The following is a 23,181-nucleotide window of genomic DNA, read 5'->3' on the forward strand; positions in this document are numbered from 1 at the left end:
AAACAATTCAGATTTTTCTGTCAGGTTTAATTGTGACAAACTGGGTCTCTCAGGCCAGTTTTTTATTTTTTATTTTTGTATCCTTTGTGGACTGACTCAGGGCTCTTGGTTGCGATTAGATCAATTTTGTTTCCACATAGCCCTACATTACAAAATAAAATAAAAATCTACCCACAAATTGAGGAAATCAACCAATAGGAGACAGCCACCTATAAACCCTGCCAGCCTCGGACATATAAATATGGGTAGACTCAGCTCTCAACTGTCAGAAGTCAAGCTTCACATCACCTGGAGATCTCACACTCTTTACTTTGCTGTTTTTGACAACAGCCTTTTAACGTCAACTCTCAATCTGTGGAAAGGTAAGAAGACAATATTCCAACATAATTCTCTAATATGAGGAAGACTTGTCCTTGGGATCCATCCAAGTAAAGACATTCAATATATTTTGTGATTTGTCAGAATTATTTTGTTCTAATGTAAGTATAAAATATGAAATAAATAAATAATAAATAAATAAATAAATAAATAAATAAATAAATAAATAAATAAATAAATACAAAATGTTCCTGAACCAACATTTGTGAATTAATCCCCCCCCCCTCCATATTATTGTACTAAAGTGAGTTTTTTTCTGAGATTGGAACTGAGTTGAAATGTGTCTGATTTAGTTTGGTTCTTGTTTTTAGGATGAAGTGTGCCGTGGCCTTCGCTGTGCTGATGCTGGTTGTCCTCATGGTTGATCCTGGGGAAGGTGAGTAAGGTTCAGTTTTGGAACATGTATGACTTTATAAAATGTATAAAGTGAAATGTAACGCTATAGAAAGATAAAGTTATTAAGTGGATTACATAAAGTAAGGAAGGCATTCTATATCGTGCAACAACATAACTTTTGTTTACTTGCATTTATTCATGTCGGTATAAATGCTGTGTGCACAATGTTTAATTAAGCCCTGGTAGCAGTCTAATGTCGTTATAAAGCACTGTATTGCATGTCCTTTAACAAAACATGCAAAGTGCAAAGAGAGCTTCATTAATATATACATTATTTCGAACATAATCAAAATGATAAAATGGAGGAACAATGTTATGATACTGATTTGCTCTGATGTCATGTGTTCATAAACATTTTTCTCTTTGTTAAATTTAGGTAGCCCTTGCGCTTGCCCTTGCCCTTACTATCCCTACTACTATGGCCAGCAGCATGACAACCATGGCCAGATAGGAGCCCAGCAGTAAGTTTCATCCTAAACTCACCCACTATCACATTATGATAACAGTGAGTCTTTAAAGTAATACATCAACTGTATCCTGTCAAATAAAACCTGACTGTGATTCATTTCCTTCTCCATCAGGAATGGAAATGGAAAGCAAGACCTTGACATCAACGGCGGCCTGAATATGAGCTAAATCTTCCAGGATGCAACAAGGAGCCAGTATGATGCTATGCTTTGGGAAAAACAGAAGAGTTGGCTCTTATATTAAAGCTTCTGGCTCTGCAACAATTTGACTAACTACCTTATAGAATTCTCATGTCTCAATGACTCACTGCTGTGATGTTTTCATGTAAAGAAAAAATATGCCCCACACTGCCCTGATGAATAAATCTGCATTATGAAAAGTTAACACAACTCTCATCTGTGTTTTTATTAAAGTGAATAAATTAGTCATTTGATCTTAAGGTGATGATGAACATTGATATTCAATTTGTCTTGTGCTCTGTTAGTGTGTGTACTGCTTCCATTTAAGTTTTAGTTTAGATCAGGGGTATTCAATAAAAATTTGAAACGCTCTGTCAAACTTTAATAATTCTCAATAATTACCAAGTCACAATAGTAGCATATAGGAGCTCACCTTACCATGTCACATGTCACAATAGTAGCCTATAGGAGCTCACCTTACCATGTCACAATAGTAGCCTAGGAGCTCACCTTACCATGTCACAATAGTAGCCTATAGGAGCTCACCTTACCATGTCACATGTCACAATAGTAGCCTATAGGCGCTCACCTTACCAAGTGCATCACCTCACAATTTGTGAACCATACAGTAAGAAGACTGAAATGAAGGTGAAGGCTCTTAAAGAGACAGACACCTGTTAGCTGCAGGTTGTTTGGAAGACAACACTGTCAAGGGAAAATGTTGTTGTGACACACCCCAGGAGAAGGTACCACATGTAGGCAAAAAAAAAAAAAAAAAAAAATAGTTTACTTTCTTTTTTTCTTCTTTTTCATGAATACACAAGTTTAGGTTTTGAACTATCTATTCCACATAAAATGCAGCCATTTTAGAATCAGGAAATAAGTGTATCTGGTAACACTTTCTATGAAGGTCATGTCTATAATGCATTATGAGCACATTCATAAGGCATAATAATACATTTATAAGGCTTTATAAGACCTTTATAAATGTTTATAATCATGCATGTAACTGCCCCACACCGCCAGTTTAACTTGGAGTTGGCATTTGTGCTAATTATATATTTGTTTGGATCCTACCTTTAATTTCGTCCTTTGGCGGAACTAATCTGCCGCGCCGGTTTCTCTGACACAAAAGAACGTAACACCATTCAAGCGATTTTGCCGCAAAGCAACACGGAGCTCTGAATTAGCTCAATAAATAAACTAAAGGAAATAAAGAAATGATTAAGTATGAGCCATCAGCCAAAGCCATACAGCCGAGAAGGAAGGAGAACCCGCAGCACGAAGTTTAGCCCCTAGTAGTGACAAGCAGCCTACGAGGTATGTTTAATACAAGTTTATTTAGCTCTGTACATTATGCTGTCATGTGCTAATGTGGTAGCTACATGCTAACGTTGTTTAGCTGCAATGTGAAATGAAGACACGTACTGTACATGCATTCCCCTGTTGTAATTTAATGTCTTTTATTTTCTCTTTTAACCCAGTTTTCACGGGTTACTGTGCAACAGTAAACAACTCAGTACTTTCATCAAAACCTCGTCACGTCTGTTACTTGGGGAGCTACAGTGAAAACTCGTCTGCACCGCACGAGTAGACGAGGAAGGTGGCGCCAGAGAACAACGATCCGTGGATCAGACCAGACAGCTCCACTTCTCAGCAGCATCTGACGGCCATCCAACACGCAGCGCCCAGGGGAAGGTCCAGGTGCCATAGCGTGAATCAACCTGCAGTAAAGAGACTCTTAAGTGTTATGCACATTAGATTGAAACAAGTTCTGCGTTTCACACAATAAGATAATATTGCTGCTAAGCTGAAAAAGAGAAACATTTTATTTTTCATAAATACGTTTACTTACCTTATAAGCTGAAAAGGAGAAACATTTTGTTTTTCATACAATAAGTGTACTTACCTTATAAGCTGAAAAGGAGAAACATTTTGTTTTTCATACAATAAGTGTACTTACCTTCTAAGCTGAAAAAGAGAAACATTTTGTTTTTCATACAATACAAGTTAATGTCATTTACTTACCTTTCTACTGAAGCCTACTGAAGTTACTTGATATTGATACTGTTATATTGTGTTACTTTATGAGTATACTGTAAATATTTAGTACAGATCTAGTAACACTAAGAGTAAAGCGATTAGCTATATAGCACATTTAAAATGAATGGCTATTGCTGAATAAGATATGTTTATTTAACAATTTTGAGAGCTAATATTTTCGTTGTTTGTTTTAATTGTCACTTGTGGGAATTTAAGTGTAAATAAGGCTGTGACTATAACAAATAGGCCAAAACAGTGCTATTAGCCACACGCTATATAGAAATAAGATTCCTACTCAACTGCTCGGATTACACTAGACATAATATTCTAAAGTAAATAAGATAACTACTCAACTAAGCTTGGGCTACAGTATACCTTACAAATATTAGTTTAAACGAAGTAATTACCCAGCTAAAGCCTAACCCCCCTTTTGAAACAAACAAACAAATAAAGTAAAATGTCAACGCATAAGAATTTCCCCGAGACTGACAGAGAGCGTGTAGTAGGTGAAGACGCGCAGCAGCAAGGCACAGACATGCAACCACAGGCGACCGAAGGCACAGGAGTTGATAACCCCGCTTCCTCACAAGAGCAACCAAGAAGCCAAAGGATCCGTAGGTTAACGGAAAAGGGCCAAGAACTGCACGATGTTCAAGTAAGAAGACTTGTACACCGTTTCAGTGTGAGCTACGAGAAGTGGAAGGCTATCACTAAAGACGCCAAACAAGCGCTGAGTGGACAATGCTCAAATGACCTGCTGCATGAAATCACCACAAGGGTAAGCAATGCCTCAAGGGATCTTAACGTTGCTTATGAAGAATTACGACACAAGGACATTCCCGACAATGATATGCGTCGCAAGGTAGACACCTGTGAAGCAGTAACGAAGAAATTAATCGAGTCTGTGAAGAGCTGTCTACACACAAGAATGAGCGAAGGTCATGAAGATGAAGAACAAGGTGGAAAAGACACGGCATCTATATTCAAATCTGCAGGCTCAGAAAAACCAAGCCTCAGCTCTCACCACAGCATATCTCTCAGCAGCTCCAAGATCACATCCAAACATTCAAGCCTGAGCTCTGCCAACCGACACGCTGCTGCTGAAGTTGCTGCCAATGAAGCCACTTTGGAAGTACAGCTAGAGCAAGAACGTCACATTGAAGAACTTCAAAGACTCGAAGCTGAAGCTGCACAATTACGAGCTAAACAAGAGGCCGAAAATGCAGAGAGACAAAGAGCACTAGAAGCCAAGCGCAGACAACTAGAACGACTGGAGACCATTAAGAATCTAAACGCTGCCAAGGCACGACAGCAAGTATATGAGCAGAGCCAATGCTCAGATGAAGAAATACAAGAGCTACTCCATCAACCTCTCCCTCTGGAGGAGGAAGGCAAGCATGAGAGCAGCCTGTTAAAGCACTGGTCTCCACCACAACCTGTGACACATCCAAAGCAAGAAGACAGCACAGCAGCTCTTGTTAGAGTGTTTGCAGAGTCCATCAGTGCAAGTCGTCTTCCTGTACCTGAACCAGCAATGTTCAATGGTGACCCACTCAGATACAATGACTGGAAGGTTTCCTTTCATACACTCATCGATCGGAAAAATATACCAGCTGAAGAAAAGATATATTATCTACGAAGGTATGTGGGTGGACCCGCCAAGAAGGCTATAGAGAGCTACTTCCTGCTAGGCACTGAACTAGCCTATCGTTCAGCATGGAATATTCTAGAAGAGAGATATGGCAACCCTTTCCTCATCTCCAAAGCCTTCAGAGACAAGCTTGATGCATGGCCCAAGATAAGCTCCAAAGGCAGTGTGGAACTTCAAGAACTTGCCGACTTCCTTCGCAGCTGTGAAGCCGCCATGTCTCAGATAAGAGGACTTGAAATACTCAACGATTGCAATGAGAACCAGAAAATTCTGGCCAAACTTCCAGACTGGCTGACCTCAAGGTGGAATAGGATAGCCACAGCAGTGGAGGATGAAAGTCACACATTCCCAAGCTTCAGTCGGTTCGTCAAGTTTCTCACATGCGAAGCCAAGATCGCTTGCAACCCAATAACATCTCTCCATGCTCTAAAGCCAAATGAAAGTGAAAGAACCAAGGTTTCAAGGTTTAGAGCTCCTGGAGCCAAGGTACTGGCAATCAACTCAGACGAGAAAGTTGCTGCTACAAGCTGTCCCTTCTGTGAGAAGGCAGGTCACAGTCTACATAAGTGCCGCAAATTCATGAATGAGACGATCTCAGAACGGGTCAAGTTTGTTCAAGAGAAGAAATTGTGCTTTGGCTGTCTGAAGTCTGGCCATCGCTCAAGGGACTGTGAAGACAGAAAGATCTGTGAGATGTGTGAGAAAGGACATCCGACTTGCCTCCATGATAACCGCACCAAGGAAGAGAGGATGGCTACCAGGCCTGGTGGTGTGAGGCAGAGTGAAAGGTCGAGGGAAAGGAAAACAGAATGGCCACAACATACGACAGAAAGAACTTCACGTGAGGCGATATCAAATAGAGTCATCCAGAATGTCAAGGACACTCATACGTCCACAATCGTCCCCGTATGGGTGTCGTCCGCAAGTGAGCCACGTTGTGAAGTTCTTGTGTATGCACTCCTCGATACACAGAGTGACACAACCTTTATTCTCGAAGAAACGGCTAAGGCTCTCCACACAAAGAATGAACCAGTTCAGCTAAAGCTGTCCACAATGGCTTCAAGAAACACAGTCGTGTCCTGCCGCAAGCTGACTGGTCTACAAGTGAGAGGATATCACTCTGACAAGATAATCCCTCTGCCAGTGACCTACTCAAGAGAATTCATCCCTGCAAATAGAGATCATATTCCCACCCCAGAGACAGCAAAGACATGGCCGCATCTTGAACACATCGCAGACGAGATCGCTCCTCAGCTCAAATGTGACGTTGGCCTGTTAATCGGCTACAACTGTCCTCAAGCTCTCCTCCCAAGACAAGTGGTACCAGGTGAAGAAAATCAACCCTTTGCACTGAAAACAGACTTGGGATGGAGTGTAGTCGGCTACGGCAACCCATGTCTCGATTATGGAGACGCGATTGGAATAAGTCACCAGGTCATCGTGAAGCAAGTGACACCAAGTCTTCAGTCCTCTTCAAGCCTCACAAGCGAAGTGCACTATGTCTGTAGAACACAGATCAAGGAAGTGATCTTACCTGCAGATGTGCTCAAGGTGCTGGAATCCGACTTTGTCGAAAGAGCCTCAGAGGATGGCCACATCTCTCAAGAGGATCTCCGGTTCCTGTCAGCGATGGAAAAAGGCATCAGACTCAAAGATGATGGTCACTATGAGATGCCACTGCCATTCAAGAAAGAAAGACCCAACTTACCAGATAATAAGGTGTGCGCCAACTATGGACTCAAACACCTTGCAGCCAAGGGAACCGGACGCTTCAGTGAAGACACCATCAAGTTCATACAGAGAAACTTTTATGTCGATGATGGCTTGTTAAGTGTAGCGTCCAAGGGCGAAGCAATTCAGCTGGTGAAGGAAGCCAGAGAGCTCTGCAGCACAGGCAGACTCCGGCTGCACAAGTTCATCTCCAACAGCAAGGAAGTCCTAGCCACAATTCCCAAAGAAGAATGTGCTGAAGCTGCCAAAGACCTGAACATGACACTGGGGGACCTGCACGTGGAAAGAGCTCTCGGCGTACAGTGGTGCGTGGCTTCAGATGAGTTCAGGTTCAGAGTGGTCGTCAAAGAAAACCCACTCACCCGAAGAGGAGTCTTGTCCACAGTTGCTTCAGTATATGATCCTCTCGGATTTGTGGCCCCCTTCATCCTGGTGGGAAAGCAGATCCTGCAGCAGATGTGTCGTGACAAGCTCAGTTGGGATGACACTTTACCTGATGACCTTCGACCCCTGTGGGAAAATTGGCTCAGAGACCTGCAAAACCTGGCTGGTGTGAAGATAAAGAGATGCTACATTCCATCAAGCTTCAAGGTCCAGCGCTACGAGCTCCACCATTTCTCCGACGCCAGCGTGTCAGGCTACGGAGAGTGTTCGTACATCAGAGCAGTCAGTGCATCCAGCGAAGTTCACTGCTCCTTACTCATGGGAAAGTCAAGAGTCGCTCCCACTAAGGTTACAACCATACCAAGACTCGAGCTGTCAGCAGCAGTGGTAGCTGTCCGCACCAGCGACATGCTCAAGAAAGAACTGGAAGTAGATTGCCAACAAGAATTCTTCTGGACTGATTCGATGGTTGTCCTCGGGTACATCAATAATGAAGCCAGAAGATTTCATGTGTTCGTGGCAAACCGTGTGGAACGAATCAAGCAAAGCACACAGTCTGCACAATGGCAGTATGTGGCTTCGGAAGAGAATCCAGCAGATCACGCCTCAAGAGGTCTCACAGCGGAGCAACTTGTAGCGTCTAACTGGTTCACAGGCCCAGACTTCTTATGGCAGAAAGAGCTACCAAGTGAAGTAGTCAAGGTGGGAGAAATCACAAGCAGTGATCCAGAGCTCAAGATGGTCCAAGTTCATGACACCCAGGCGAAGGAAGTAAGGTCGTTGTTAGATCGCCTAAACAAGTTCTCTGACTGGTCGAGAATGGTGAAAGCTATCGCCAGACTCAAACGCCGTGCAAGAGAAATCAAAGGCCTCAAGCCAAAGTCCTGTGAAGCCAGCAGTTTAGAGGAACGAAGGGAAGCAGAGTTGACCATAATCAAGATGGTCCAACAGGCAACCCTCTCTCAAGAAATACAGTGCCTCAAGCGCCATGAGGAGACACGAAACAAAGACAAGGCCAACAAATTGCACAAGTTAAGTCCATTCCTGGATGGCCAAGGTATCCTCAGAGTTGGAGGCCGCTTAACTCATGCTGCCCTACATCCACATGTGAAACATCCAGCGGTCCTGCCAAGAGACAGTCACGTGTCATCACTACTCGTCAAGCACTATCACGAGAAGGTGTGCCATCAAGGACGTGGAATGACCATGAATGCGCTCCGATCCAATGGCATATGGATCCTTGGATGCAGCAAGGCAGTATCATCCCACATCTACAAGTGTACAGCGTGCAGGAAGCTCAGAAGATGCACAGAGCAACAAAGAATGGCAGACCTCCCGGAAGAGCGTATGGAAACAACCCCTCCATTCACTTACTGTGGAATCGACTGCTTCGGACCATTCTACGTCAAGGAAGGGAGAAAGGAGCTAAAGCGTTATGGTCTGTTACTCACCTGTATGTGTTCCAGAGCAGTACACATTGAAATGCTTGATGACTTAACTACAGATGCCTTCATCAATGCTCTGCGTTCCTTCATCGCCATTCGTGGGACAGTCCGCCAGATAAGATGTGATCAGGGGACCAACTTCGTTGGTGCCAAGCGCGAGTTTGCTGAAGCAATGAAAGAGATGGATCAAGAGGAACTCAAGGAATTGGGATGCGAGTTCATCATGAACACCCCCGCTTCAAGTCATATGGGTGGCGTCTGGGAAAGACAAATTCGGACCATCAGAAGTGTCTTGACGTCCATTCTAGAACAGTCAGCCAGACAACTTGACTGCTCCTCTCTTCGAACCTTCCTATATGAAGTCATGGCGGTGGTAAATAGCAGACCTCTTACCACTGATTATCTGAATGATTCATCCAGTCCAGAGCCCTTGACACCAAAACACATACTTACCATGAAATCCACGATCCTCTCTCCACCACCCGGAAAGTTTGTCAAGGAAGATCTTTACCTCCGCAAGAGATGGCGCCGAGTTCAGCTCTTAGCCAACAACTTCTGGGCACGATGGAAGAAGGAGTATCTCCTAAATCTCCAACACAGACAGAAGTGGACCAAAGACCGCAGAAACGCAAAGGTCAATGACGTCGTTATTCTGCAAGATGATGCGACACCAAGAAGCAAGTGGAAGTTGGCAAAGGTGATCGAAGTGTACCCAGGAAAGGACGGAAGAGTGAGAAGACTCAAGCTGCTTATCAGCGATTCGAACCTGGATGGAAAGGGAAAGCGCACCTCCAAACCTGTTCACCTGGAGAGGCCCATCCACAAGACAGTTACGCTGTTGGAAGCAAGATGAAGATTCCAGTGGCTTACTCACTCTCTCTGTCGGTCCTTAGTTAAATAGTTATTGTTAAAAAATTAATGTTAATATGCAGTATGTTGTCTTTCTAAGTCGTTCAAAGAAATCACGTGTGATTTGGTGGGAGTGTAACTGCCCCACACCGCCAGTTTAACTTGGAGTTGGCATTTGTGCTAATTATATATTTGTTTGGATCCTACCTTTAATTTCGTCCTTTGGCGGAACTAATCTGCCGCGCCGGTTTCTCTGACACAAAAGAACGTAACACCATTCAAGCGATTTTGCCGCAAAGCAACACGGAGCTCTGAATTAGCTCAATAAATAAACTAAAGGAAATAAAGAAATGATTAAGTATGAGCCATCAGCCAAAGCCATACAGCCGAGAAGAAGAAGAAGAAGAAGAAGTTTAGCCCCTAGTAGTGACAAGCAGCCTACGAGGTATGTTTAATACAAGTTTATTTAGCTCTGTACATTATGCTGTCATGTGCTAATGTGGTAGCTACATGCTAACGTTGTTTAGCTGCAATGTGAAATGAAGACACGTACTGTACATGCATTCCCCTGTTGTAATTTAATGTCTTTTATTTTCTCTTTTAACCCAGTTTTCACGGGTTACTGTGCAACAGTAAACAACTCAGTACTTTCATCAAAACCTCGTCACGTCTGTTACTTGGGGAGCTACAATGCATACAACTTATAACAAGGTGTAAAGTATTATAAGTGGTGGATATAATGACTTATAAGTTCAGCATTCATAATGCTTTATATCTCCAAGCACAAGTGTTTGAAAGAAGAATCTCAGTCCTGGGTTACATACAGTAGCACGTTCTAACTACAATAACTTTAGCCAGTTATAAAGACACACAGAGAACTGCACCGTGTCATAACAGATAATAAATTCTAAGTTTCTGGATTGGAATAATATCTTATAAACACCAGCAATAATGCATTATAGCTTATAGCACTTAAAGTAAAGTGACAACACTGTATAAGGTTATGAGCAATTGTATGATGCCATAACACAATTATGAAGACTTGTGAGCAGTATTTGTGGACGAAGGCGGATTCTTTTTTATTAGGTGATTGCCCTAATTACCTAATGATGTGATGTCATCAGTGATGTCATCCTTCCTGGCTGAGGCTATAAGTTCAGTGATGTTGTCTTCAGTGATGTCATAGAGCAGGCGAGGCCGAGCTGCGTACTGTATTTCTAATCATTGACAATGTCCACACTGACCACGTGGATGGAAATAGGGGGCACCGGTGATTTGGCCCTCCTCATATCCACAGCTAGTTCCTGTGTCTTTGTCACGTTGAGCTGCAGATTTTGCTCACACCATGTGAGATAGTTTCCAACCACAGCCCGATATTCCACTTCATCACCACTGTCGATACATCCAACTGTGGAGTAATCAGAGAACTTTTGGAGGTGGCAAGCCTCTGTCTTACAGTTGAAGTCTGTGGTGTAGAGATGGTGGAGAAGAAGGGAGAGAAGACGGTCCCCTGCAGCGCTGACCACTCTGTCCGGCACACAGCAAGTGAGCATGAGCATAACAGCCCCATTAAAACATGCTACCAATCACCACTCCCATATACAGTAAACAGCACTTGTTGGGCAAGTTACTTTCAAAGTGTCATATACTACATATTACTACTTACTTTCATTTGGAAGTATTAAGTTACTTTACAATATCACTGTCTGTGTAGAGTAAGTTGTTCCATATTACACTACTTTTGCATTAGTTTCACCAAAATAACAACAGCAGAATGACGCCCTGGAACCATCCCGAAAAATAATTTCAACCATCTTGATTGAAGTCAGTGTAAAAAGTCCACAATTCTAAATGTTATCGTTTTCCTTTGTGATTGTCATCTATATTGGTTATTTGCATAAAAACACACAATTCGATTAGGAAATTATTGTAGCTTTATTTAAATATATGCTTTGATAAAAAAATAACTCATTTTGTAACTTGTGTTACTTGGCAAAGTAACTGGTATAATATTACTAAAATCCTATTGGTAAGTTATATTGCTAAAAGTAATATATTAAATGTAATATGTTACTTTTGTAATGAGTTACCCCTAACACTGGTAAACAGACCCATGGTAAAAGCCTTACTTCCAGACCTGAGTGAAGATAGTTGAATTACCTGATGGGATGTATTGGATTTTTATTTTTATTTTGTTTTCCATTACACTTAATTTGTCCTCAATTAGCATCTTATTGAAATAGGTTTTATGTATTTCAAAGCTTTCAAACTGACATGAAATGCTTTCACAACACGCAGTGATGAAGAAGTTAACTGTTTCACAACCTTGTAATCTAAAATGCTTCATTCTTATGGCTTTCACAACATATTGCAGAGAAAGGTGATTTCCTGTGCATAACTGTCAAACAACAAACGGTCCATCGTCAATCAAATCCCATGGTCACAGTGATGTTTGCAGGCTGAGAGGAACTTATACTGGCCATGGCCTACAATCACACACACTTTAAAGACGGTGGTGATGGTCTGAAACATGGCCTACAATCAAACACACTTTAAAGACAGTGGTGATGGTCTGAACCATGGCCTACAATCAAACACACTTTAACTCATTCACCGCCAATGACGTCTTTGACGTGTTATCAGAAATAGCCCTCCCCGCCAATGACGTGTTTGACGTGTTTTTGTTTTTATTACTGCAGGGCGTAGTTTAAACACTTCCCCAGCCTGTCACATGGTATCAGGTCCCTAGCATCTAAGACAACACGTGAACAAACACATACCGCAGCTGTTGTTTTGAAATTGAGCATGAGGAAAAGCAGAAAACGGGTAACGCTTCCTTGTGCAGACAGGAGAAACGCCATTGAAACGCGCCTTGGCGCGCTGCACGAGCTGGAGTCGCCTTCCTCTGTGCCAGCCGGGAGAAAGTAATCAAGAGATGTGTTTGATCATCGGAGGAATGAGGAAATGATCGATCAGTTTGCGAGGGCGGTGAAGACGTGTTGAATAGCCGAGGGGAAAACGGGAACGATCAGATAGCAGGGAGGATATGACAGGGAGACATGGACGAGGACGGGTGCAAAATAAACACACAACAGCAAGGCACAAGGCAGAAGCGGCATTCACAGCAGCCCGCTGTCCTTTCTCAAGAGCTATTCAGTTCATGAAATCGCTGGGCTGCGTGCCCTCCAGTGTTGCTCCTGGCCAATCCCAGCGCCACAGGGCGTGGTTATTGCTTATCCTATGTGGGGTTAGAAATCTAAAAGGGGGATCGGGGATCGTGTGTGTGTGTGTGTGTGTGTGTGTGTGTGTGTCTGTCTGTCTGTCTGTCTGTCTGTCGGTGTGTCTGTCTGTCTGTCTGTCTGTCTGTCTGTCTGCACACTCACACCGAGTAAACTGTATTGTTGAATGTAAAAAAAAAGCACTTCATGTGTGTATATATATATATATATTTTTTTTTTTTGTCATTTGTGTCCTAACGAATAATATTTACATGTCTGATGTCAATACAGTTCAAAATAAAAGAATTGAGAGTGAGTTCTTCCTGAGATTGTGCCCTTTTACAAAAATTGCCTTTTCTCCTGTTTATTTTCTCAGGGAGAACTTTTGGGGGAAAACAGGGTGTATATAAATGGCTATAAGTAGAGTACAGAACATGCTAAAAGCTCACTTTTTTTTTCCTGGTGAACCCAGAGACGTACATCTTCATTTTGAGGTATTGCAAATCACTCTGGTGCTAATAGATAATTCACTGTGGGTCTTGAAAGATGACCAACAATTATGAAAATCTTTGGCCTGTGCTAAATATTGGCAGTCCTAAACTGGCGGTGAATGAGTTAAAGACGGTGGTGATGGTCTGAACCATGGCCTACAATCAAACACACTTTAAAGACGGTGGTGATGGTCTGAACCATGGCCTACAATCAAACACACTTTAAAGACAGTGGTGATGGTCTGAACCATGGCCTACAATCAAACACACTTTAAAGACAGTGGTGATGGTCTGAACCATGGCCTACAATCAAACACACTTTAAAGACGGTGGTGATGGTCTGAACCATGGCCTACAATCAAACACACTTTAAAGACAGTGGTGATGGTCTGAACCATGGCCTACAATCAAACACACTTTAAAGACAGTGGTGATGGTCTGAACCATGGCCTACAATCAAACGCACTTTAACACATTGAGTGCCAGCGACGCCATATGGCGTCATTAGAAATTTACCGTAGGCTGCCAGCGACGCCAAATGGCGTCAATAACTCGAAATTGTTTTTTTGACGGGGGGGTGTCGATCTATGCCTCTTACATCGCCTCTTACAATATGAGAGCTATTGAATGTGTCTAACCTATTTTACAGAACCCTTAGGTGGCGACAGCGCACTCCAGATGAGAGAAAGTGGAGTAAAACACACAGAAGAAGTCGTTGGGGAAAAGGAAATCGCATCGCATCCGTCCGTATGCAGCTGCTTCATTGAAGCATAACGTTAGCTGTGCCCCTGCAGCAGCCAATCTGCTGTCAGAATTGAGCACCTCCGTGTCTGCTGCACAGCCCATTCGCATGATCAGCCGTCGAGTTGTTATAATTCTCAACTGGAAGCATGGGAGCTGGTGACAAATACACGCGGTTGTAAAAAAGCTGGATGTAGCGGACTTGTCAGTGCAGAGCAAACGCAGGCAGCAGAAAGCCCCAGAGACACTCCCAGAAGGAGGAGTGTGCAGTTGAGGGGGTGGGGGGGGGAAGGGGGGGGGGGGGCACGCAGAGCAGCATACAACACCGAGACAGCAGGACAGGATTAGCAAACGCAAGCTAGAATATCTGATGCCCACCAGCAGTAAATCAAGAACAGCAAGAAGCTGCAACCAGCAGCGCACGCAGGGGCCAGCGCTGCTGGTTGCAGGTAAAACATATTATTTGGCCAAACAAAATTCCTTTGTTTTCACTCTTTTATTGAAGGAAATTATTTTTGAGGTGTCATTACATCAGAAAATATTAGCAATGAGTCAATGATGTGCTTGAAATGCTTCCTTTCACAAAAGGCTGAATATCTCAGGTTTCTAGAAAAAAATGGCTGTTTTTGGTCAAATCAAGCTATCTTCTCCGGCTCATAACTAAAGAACGGAAAATGGGATCAATAAACTTTTTTTTGCAGGTGATAGAAGTTAGGTCTCATCGTTATTTCTGCATGTTCAGTGTTTACATAGTAATTATTAAAGAAATTATATGACTGTTTTAAAATGCATTGCGGCCTATGTGGCACAGTACAGCACCTTTTGCCCAAGGGCCGTGGCACTCAAAGTGTTAAAGACGGTGGTGGTCTGAACCATGGCCTACAATCAAACACACTTTAAAGACGGTGGTGAAGGTCTGAACCATGGCCTACAATCAAACACACTTTAAAGACGGTGGTGATGGTCTGAACCATGGCCTACAATCAAACACACTTTAAAGACGGTGGTGATGGTCTGAACCATGGCCTACAATCAAACACACTTCAAAGTCATACAGTTGTTAATGCCAAAGTGGAACTTTTCTGTCATGTTGCTATTCCTTTATTGTACTATTCCCAGAACTATCTTGGAATACAGGATCTATATGATTGCTATTGTCTTTCGCAAGCAATGCTGGTGATATACTGTAGGAATGTCAGCTTCTTCCACTATTTAATAAGACTATTCTACTGTTGCACTCAGTGCAAATCACCAGAGCATCAAATGCCTAAATGTAAAATATGAATCATAAGAGCTAAATGTGAAATATGAATGTAAATTGCAGCCATTCTTAGCTGCCTTTTATCAGCATTAATCCCCTTCTCTGTTGCTTTCATGGAACTCATATTGTTCTGACATTGTTCATATTGTATCATGTTGTATGTGCTGGAATATAGTATCTTGATAAAATACAAGTGGAGGATGACACCTTGTGGCTTGATCTGCAGAGGCAGAGTTCCATTTATTCTCTCTGTGCGTGAACCAATGATGCTTTGTCTTCATTTTATTTGAGGAACCTATCACTTGTCCACTTTTCCACTTGTCCGCAATTTATCAATGGATTTACCGTTACAACATTTTGCTTAGAAAACGGCAAGAGAAAACCATAGCATGTGATGCAATGGTTAACCCACTTTTTGAAGAATATAACATTACAAAACAAGAAATGGAGTGAAAGAGTTGGAATTAGTGCCTCATGAGAAGATTTATTTGAACATTTCATTTATTTTCATTATATATTCTTCCATTTTCCCCCATTTTCCCCTTTCTCTCAAGTACCCTCTGCAGTACCTCCATGCAGACATGGGACCAAGTCACTTTGCTCCAAGTCTCAAGTAAGTCCCAAGTCATTTTGTTTTGGGCAAGTCAAGTCAAGTCAAGTCAAGTCACAGGTTATTATTTCACGTCCAGTCCTTAGTTAAGGCAATTCAAGTCCCAAGTCAAGTAGGTTTTTTCCACCCAAGATACTCTTACCTTCCTTTATAAAGAAAAAAGACGAGGTATTAGTACCTTTGCATAATAGTGATGATATTGGCCAATGTATCTAACCTGTTCAAAAAGTATGATAATGAATTGAATTTGTATTATAGTTATTGATATTCAGCAAAATAAATGTAATCAAACAAAAGCCAGATAACTAGAAAAGCTTATTTATGTATTTATTTATTTATGCTCAAGTAACGACGACCAACTAATGTAAGTGCCTTCTCCTTGAAAAAACGTCCCACCCAATTCACCCATTTTGTGTCTAAAAGGCAGGAAGTAACACAGGTGCAAGCAAGACATTAATTAGGGCCCCGGCACTGGAACACCTAAATGGATTGGAAGTTGGAAAACCCTCATTAGTGTTCTGCTTGCACCTGTGTTACTTCCTGCCTTTTAGACACAAAATGGGCGAATTGGAAGTGAAATAGGCGAATTGTCATAACTCAATGATTGATGATTCCAATCATCACAAAACTTTGTGAAGATGTTGAGATATCATCAACGTTAATTTCTGAATAGCTGTTTTACGATTGAACAGTAGAGGGTAGCCAACTACAAATGCCAAATAACTGTATGATGGTGAAATTGCGTGCAACTTGGTATGCATGTTCAGGGAAGCTGTTGGTGAAACATTGGTGAAAGTGGGCCTCTGGTGTAATAACCATGTAGTAACCAGAACAGTAATGTGACTGCTACTAGTACTACTACTACTAGCCACTACTACTACTTGTTTGATGACAGCTATCTGGGAACCCAACGGTTAAATTTTTTCTACCCTGGCTCGTTTGAATGCCTGAATAACCGGAACTCAAGGCTCTGATTTCACAATCAGCATCAAAATGTTTGCACGGCTCAGTTGAGTTGTTTTGTTTTCTTTCACAAGTTCAGAGTGTCTCTTCAAAGTCAGACACACACACACACACACACACACAGACGGGGGAATCAGAGGAGGGAGAATCATTTCTAGGAAAAATACAGATGAGGCAAATCAGGCACGAGCAATGGATTCTCAACGCTGCCTGCTCCTCAGGCTTTGATATATAGCATGAAAATGAACACACGCGCGCGCACACGCGCACGCACGCACGCACGCACGCACGCACGCATGCACGCACGCACGCACACACACACACACACACACACACACACACACCTCATCATCGCCCCAGAGCACAGAGCATTTTGATTCTTAAATCAGCGTGTTTTGATTTGAGTTTTGCTATGGCGGAGCGTGAAGCAGCGTGTTATCTGCTTCATTACTGGCAGGAGGACAGGGACGTGTGTGGGAGAGAGAGAGAGAGAGAGAGAGAGAGAGAGTGTGTGTGTGTGTGTGTGTGTGTGTGTGTGTGTGTGTGTGTGTGTGTGTGTGTGTGTGTAGGTGTGTAGGTGTGTCTGTGTGTGTGGTTTTACTTATTAGTGCAGGAACCAAACACAATTTTGAGATACTTCTACCAACAAAACATGCATGTGTTTTCATAACTTGACCCCCCCCCCTTAATGAAATTAATTGTCATATTTTTTTTAACTGCAAGTCATCTCACTACTATTCATAGCTAATAATAGCCAAAATGCCAGATACCTGTTGTGCTATCGGTTGCACTAACCGACGAGGAGACACGCCTGGCTTGTGCTTTTACAGAATCCCGTCGGAGAAAGAAAACTCAGACAGGAGGAGGTTGTGGATTTGTGCGATTAGACGTGGTTCAGTCGCTGGGGAGGGCAAATGGCTTTTTTTCTACCATCAAAGTACACACGTTTTTGCGGCCAACATTTCATCAAAGGTAAGCTCAAGTAACGTTAACGGGGTATTTTAATCATTATTGTAACGTTACTTGAGCTTACCTTTGATGAAATGTTGGCCGCAAAGACGTGTGTACAAACGGCTGAACAAACACAGCGTGAGAAACTAGTCGACTCGGCTGGCAGCGGAATGAACAAGTTTTTTTTTTGACCGTCAGGTGGGCGTTCCCGGCAGCACGTAACGCCCCTTGAAAGCTATGAATAGAGAGAGAGCCAAAACTGGCGTCACTTCCTGCTTCATGCGTACTAGAGACCTTTCATTCACCATTTGAGAGGACTCCGAGCAACGGATGTTCTGCCTCTGGCTGCAGGGTTATTTTGTAGGCCGTAAGCCCAATTTATGATTCGTCTGCCGACACTTTTGAAACGGCCGCCGACAGAAATTAGGACTTGAGTCGACACTTTCAAGTGTCGGCGAGCAGTGTCTGCTACCTAGTGAAATGTCTAGGCTAGAATTGGCTATAGACGGCACGCACTTGACTCCCTTGTTTTGGTTGGGGTCCACCCGCTAGTTTTCGCTCGATTGAAATGAATGAACGTGTCCCCGCTATTTTTATCAGCCTGTCCTTGATGTATGACTTTGTGAAAATCACAAAGAACGTCGTGACCAATTCCCCAGAGAGAGAGGAGGTGAGTTGTGTGGTTGTGTGCCGTTTATATGTGGCTGCAGCCAAGTACGTTACATCTTGCCTCCGAGGTGGTTTCACTGTGCATTTCGTTCCCTCTCTTCTCTTGGCTGTCTGCACTAGTTCTTATAGCGTTCGAGTGTCAAGTCACCGTTGAACCGAGGCGAAAGCTCACCGAAGTATAAATGCAACACCATGAGCGACACTTTCTTTTTTGTCTGTGACCATTTGCTGAGCGACACTTTATAATAAGTATAAATTAAGTTTTAGAGTACCAGTCAAATATTTTGCTCCAGAAACTCGTTAGTGAAGGGCAAAACCAGAAGGCATGAGATAGCGTGCCCTCTAACACATGACACATGTCACACAGCAGTGAGACAGAAGGGAAGATCTTATGTAATTTATGCTTGGAGTAGTGAAGATGGTGAGCAACTTTAAATTGGATCAGCTGGTGTCTACTATTAACTGAGCAGAGTTGTACCACAGACAGACTCACAGAGGAGGGCTCAGCAATACATCGAGAGATGCTCATTTGGGAGCGCTTCAAAGGTATGAATCTTAGATCTAACATAATTTCTGGTTTGCATCTGAACCAGTTCGTGCCGGGCAACTCAAACTTCCTCTTCAGTTGATCAAAAGATGCAAAATGACCGTCTATGTCTAGGTCTCTGATGGAAACCACCTCCTTCTCACGCCATGCATGGTAATTTTTGCCTGCATGCAGCAAAAAAACAGTGATTGAAACAAATCGGTGTATGGCCAGAAACAACTGGTAGATTCAAAACACTCCGAACTTAGAATTTAGAATTCTAACGGAATGTTTCGTAACAAAACTTAAATTTTGTAAAGTCCCAGGCCTCTCTAGCTTAGAGAACAACATGGCTGCCAGAGAGGAGCCTCCATTTGAAGCCACAGGGTCGCCCCAAAAGCTTCTGAATCATTTGCTTTGACCAAGTGAAACTATTTTACCAAATACTACAGGCTGCTCGGCACCTGGAACACTTGCAGGCTGCTCGACACCTAGAACACTTTGAGTCGTCTATTGAGGTCTGAATTAGTGATGCTGCCTCAGTGTTGAGATTTGGATTGAGCCCCCTCGGTTTTGAGATTTGGATTGAGCCCCCCCCCCTGACTACAGGCTGCTCGGCACCTGGAACACTTGCAGGCTGCTCGGCACCTAGAACACTTCGAGTAGTCCACTGGGGTTTGGATTAGTGGGGAGACTACGGGCTGCTGGGCACCCGGAACACTTGCAGGCTGCTCGGCACCTAGAACACTTTGAGTAGTCTGCTGGGGTCTGAATTAGTGGTGTGACTACAGGCTGCTCGGCACCTAGAACACTTGCAGGCTGCTCGACACCTAGAACACTTCGAGTAGTCTACCGTGGTCGGAATTAGTGATTTGTTGCGGGCTGTTCAACGCCGAGCACTTTCAGGCTGCTCGACACCTGGAGCGCTTAATCAATTAGATCGACGAATTAGTGACGCTGCCTCAGTGTTGAGATTTGGATTGAGCCCCCTCGGTTTTGAGATTTGGATTGAGCCCCCCCCCCTGACTACAGGCTGCTCGGCACCTGGAACACTTGCAGGCTGCTCAGCACCTAGAACACTTCGAGTAGTCCACTGGGGTCTGAATTAGTGGGGAGACTACGGGCTGCTCGACACCCGGAACACTTGCAGGCTGCTCGGCACCTAGAATGCTTAATCAATTCGATCGACACCGATTCGGGGAGTCCACCACCAATGAATGCGAAGTAACGGCTATTGCGAGGAATGCAGGAATGGATGCTATGCGCTTACCATGTGACGCCTAGGGGAGGAGAGATCTTTGGCGGCCTGCTCTGGTCGGATGTAGGCCGCGTGGGCTGAAGAGGACCAGCGGCACCGCCACGGCGACTTACGACGCCCCCCGGGCGTGGCCGCAGCGCTACGCAGGCGCTGGGTGATCGACCAATCCGGCGCGCTTCGGCGCGGTGACTTAGCAAAACCCCCCATGTGTTTGTGAGCAGCAATGTGCTCGCTTTCCGTGCTGTTCTGGGACGGTTTATTTACAGTTTTATGCGTCGACTAGCCAGTCGGAGAATGGAGTTATTATGGCACTAGCGGGTGCCTGCACGAGGTGAGCAAAATTTTTGATGCACTTCTGGAAGCACTGCAATAGCTGCTTGTATGTGTTTTAGATCTATTTGTTGTGTGGTTTTATTTTATTTTAATTCTTTCTTATTGTGCTGTCTGTGTTTGTGTACGTATTTTATATGGACCCGAGTCTGGAATAAAGTTTATGTATATGACTTTAGCGCCCCCTTGCGCTATAACTTCGGGGAGAGCGCTGGAAGGGAACACTTGTTCCGCGCTCCGCCGACTTACTCCGGGGCATTGCTACTGCTGGACGGTGACTTTAGACTCGCCCCTGCGCAACGAGCGACTTGCGGCGGCTTACTGCTGGCACTATAATTTCGGGGAGACCACACTTGTTCCACCGACTTACTTCGGAGCATTGCTACTGCTGCGCTATGACTTTAGACTCACCCCTGCGCAACGAGCGACTTACGGCGGCTTACTGCTGGCGCTATAATTTCGGGGAGACCAGCACCAATGAAATGCGATGAAAGGGTGCTACTGCGCAGGTTTGCCTTTGCCATGCTGCTTAAGGCGGTTGCGTTTTTGGAACGTCCGTTTGAAGACGATGGATTTGGTTCCGGCTTCGTCACCGGCCATGACTCCGCATTCAGCTTAATCAGAGACGTGACTTGATTTTGGCCTAGACAGTGGCACTGGGTTTGATTTCCGGTTTCGTCGACAGCGAGACTAAGCATTTTCTCTTTTCTTTCTTTTTTACATCTGGAGGATCCGCTTGAGGTTCTTGTCATGAGATGGTGGGGTGAGATGAAGGCGCCGTCGTAGGCTCTGGCTGTGGAGCTGGCCAGCCCCCCCCCCTGATGTAGGACTGAGCGGCGTGGAGTAGCTGGGTGAGGCGGGGATCGTGAGGGAGTGCCGGGGGCCTAGGACGTGGGTCCGGACTCATGAGAGGGTGAGGGCCGAGAACGGGGGAAGCGGCATTGGAGACGGGTCGGCTGCCGGATGGAGGTTGCGGAATGCATCAGTACGATGAACACAGCCAACCACTGTCCAATGCAGCAATTAACATAATGGCTGTCTCCTTAGGTTTAGTGCTCATGGCCTGTTGAGCCGAGATGTCATTGACCGAATATGACGTTTGAATGGTGCAGAAGACCAATGTCCCATTGCTTTGAGAATAGATGCTGAGACATCTCAGCTGCAGGGGTAGACGTGCCAGTGCAGGAGTGAAGAGAGCAGCTGACGAGGGAGTCCTCATCATTTGCAGCGGAGACGGCGGCGGGAGGTCGCCTTCCCTTCGAACTCAAGTCAGGAACAGAGTTAGTCCTGCCCCACGTCAGGATCTCATGCGGTATGGATCTTAGAGGATAGACAGATCAAGTATTAGTTTGAGAGATAACAGTTGAGCCTTTAGCATCCCTGTCTGTTTAAAAATAAAGTGAATAAGAAATTGGTATTTTGTCACTGGTTGGGACAGCGATGGAATATTTAATTATGTCAAATAAAATCAATCCCCCAAAACACGCACTTTATCCATCTATCCTTTTATAGGCAGAAGTTATTTTCAAAGTTTCATTTGAAAAACAATTTATGAAAATCAAGCACTTCCAATAAGTATATTGATAAAGCATATTCCTGAACGTGATGGTTAAGATCAAGCATTTCCAACTTAATCGCTGAAATTTAGCTGTGCACCACCCACTGAGTGATTTGCATTGATGTAGTTACAATAGAACGCCACCAGAGTGCACCGGGGCTCAGCTAGAGGCACGAGATAATATAGCAGGATGAGAGATAGGCTACATCATGCCAGCATTGTGGTGATGAATACCTGCCAGTAAACATGGGTGATATTGCCGAAATCAATCTGTTAGCAAACAGATCAACATGCCAACATAGTAGCTTATCCACCAGGCTACATGAAATGATGATATATGCTTGATTGAATACTCAACTTTAGGACAACGCAGGCAACTCCATTTCCCAGCGTCCTTGTCGGTGAGGTGACGTCACTCAGGACGGCCCCCGCACACCTGACGTTGATGCTAGCTAACGTTAGCTGCTAGCAGCAGTAGCCGACAGCCCTGGCTTGGCTTTGTTTTAATGAAGAAACTCAGCGATGGGACTACATTTCCCAGTGTCCTTATCGGTGAAGTGACATCACTCAGGGGCACACTCCGGCTGCCGTTGTGATTAGCGATAGCTTGCTAGCAGTAGCTGAAGTTGTTCTTTGTGGGAGACGGAGTTTCCAAAACCTGGAGGCGGACGTGCCTCTTACTGGACGATCGGCGCGGCAAGAACAGACTGGTCTTCGTCCGGCGTAACGTTTATGATGGGAGTCTTGCTCTTTAGCAGGGGAGCTAACCGCTTAAAGCAGAAGAGAAACAGCAGTGCAAGTGCAGTTCTTCCTTGAAAACTTGTGCTTGGAGATGGAAAGTTTTTGCACAACTTAACAGCTCTTCGTGGCTGCCCCCAGTCAGGATGCGGAGATATTGGCTAAACGCTTTGAGGATCTTAATGCCTGCCCGGTTTTATCAATGGAGGAGCTACTAGCCAAGCGGGAGCTGCGATGAGAGATCCTTCCTCCGGAGACAGTAAGTGCAATGAACAGCATAAGAATCCTACTGAACTTCGTACCTGGCTAGATTTGACATCCAAACTCAGCACGGCAGCAATGA

General features: G+C 44.1%; 1 protein-coding gene and 1 long non-coding RNA gene across 2 annotated transcripts in view; both read left to right on the forward strand.

Annotated features, from left to right (window-relative positions):
* LOC310782428 (exostosin-1) overlaps positions 1-23,181 on the forward strand; it is a gene marked incomplete at both ends in the record, with an annotated part of 539,881 nt that overhangs the window by 329,163 nt on the left and 187,537 nt on the right. The gene's annotated exons all lie outside the window — the stretch shown is intronic.
* On the forward strand, positions 251-1,695 carry LOC310782036. The gene is made up of 4 exons (XR_014553011.1): positions 251-362; positions 690-754; positions 1,151-1,235; positions 1,356-1,695. It is a non-coding gene; the product is annotated as an uncharacterized lncRNA (long non-coding RNA).

The sequence above is a fragment of the Poromitra crassiceps genome (assembly GCF_964638095.1).
Source record: "Poromitra crassiceps genome assembly, chromosome: 9".
NCBI classification, from domain to species: Eukaryota; Metazoa; Chordata; class Actinopteri; order Beryciformes; family Melamphaidae; genus Poromitra; species Poromitra crassiceps.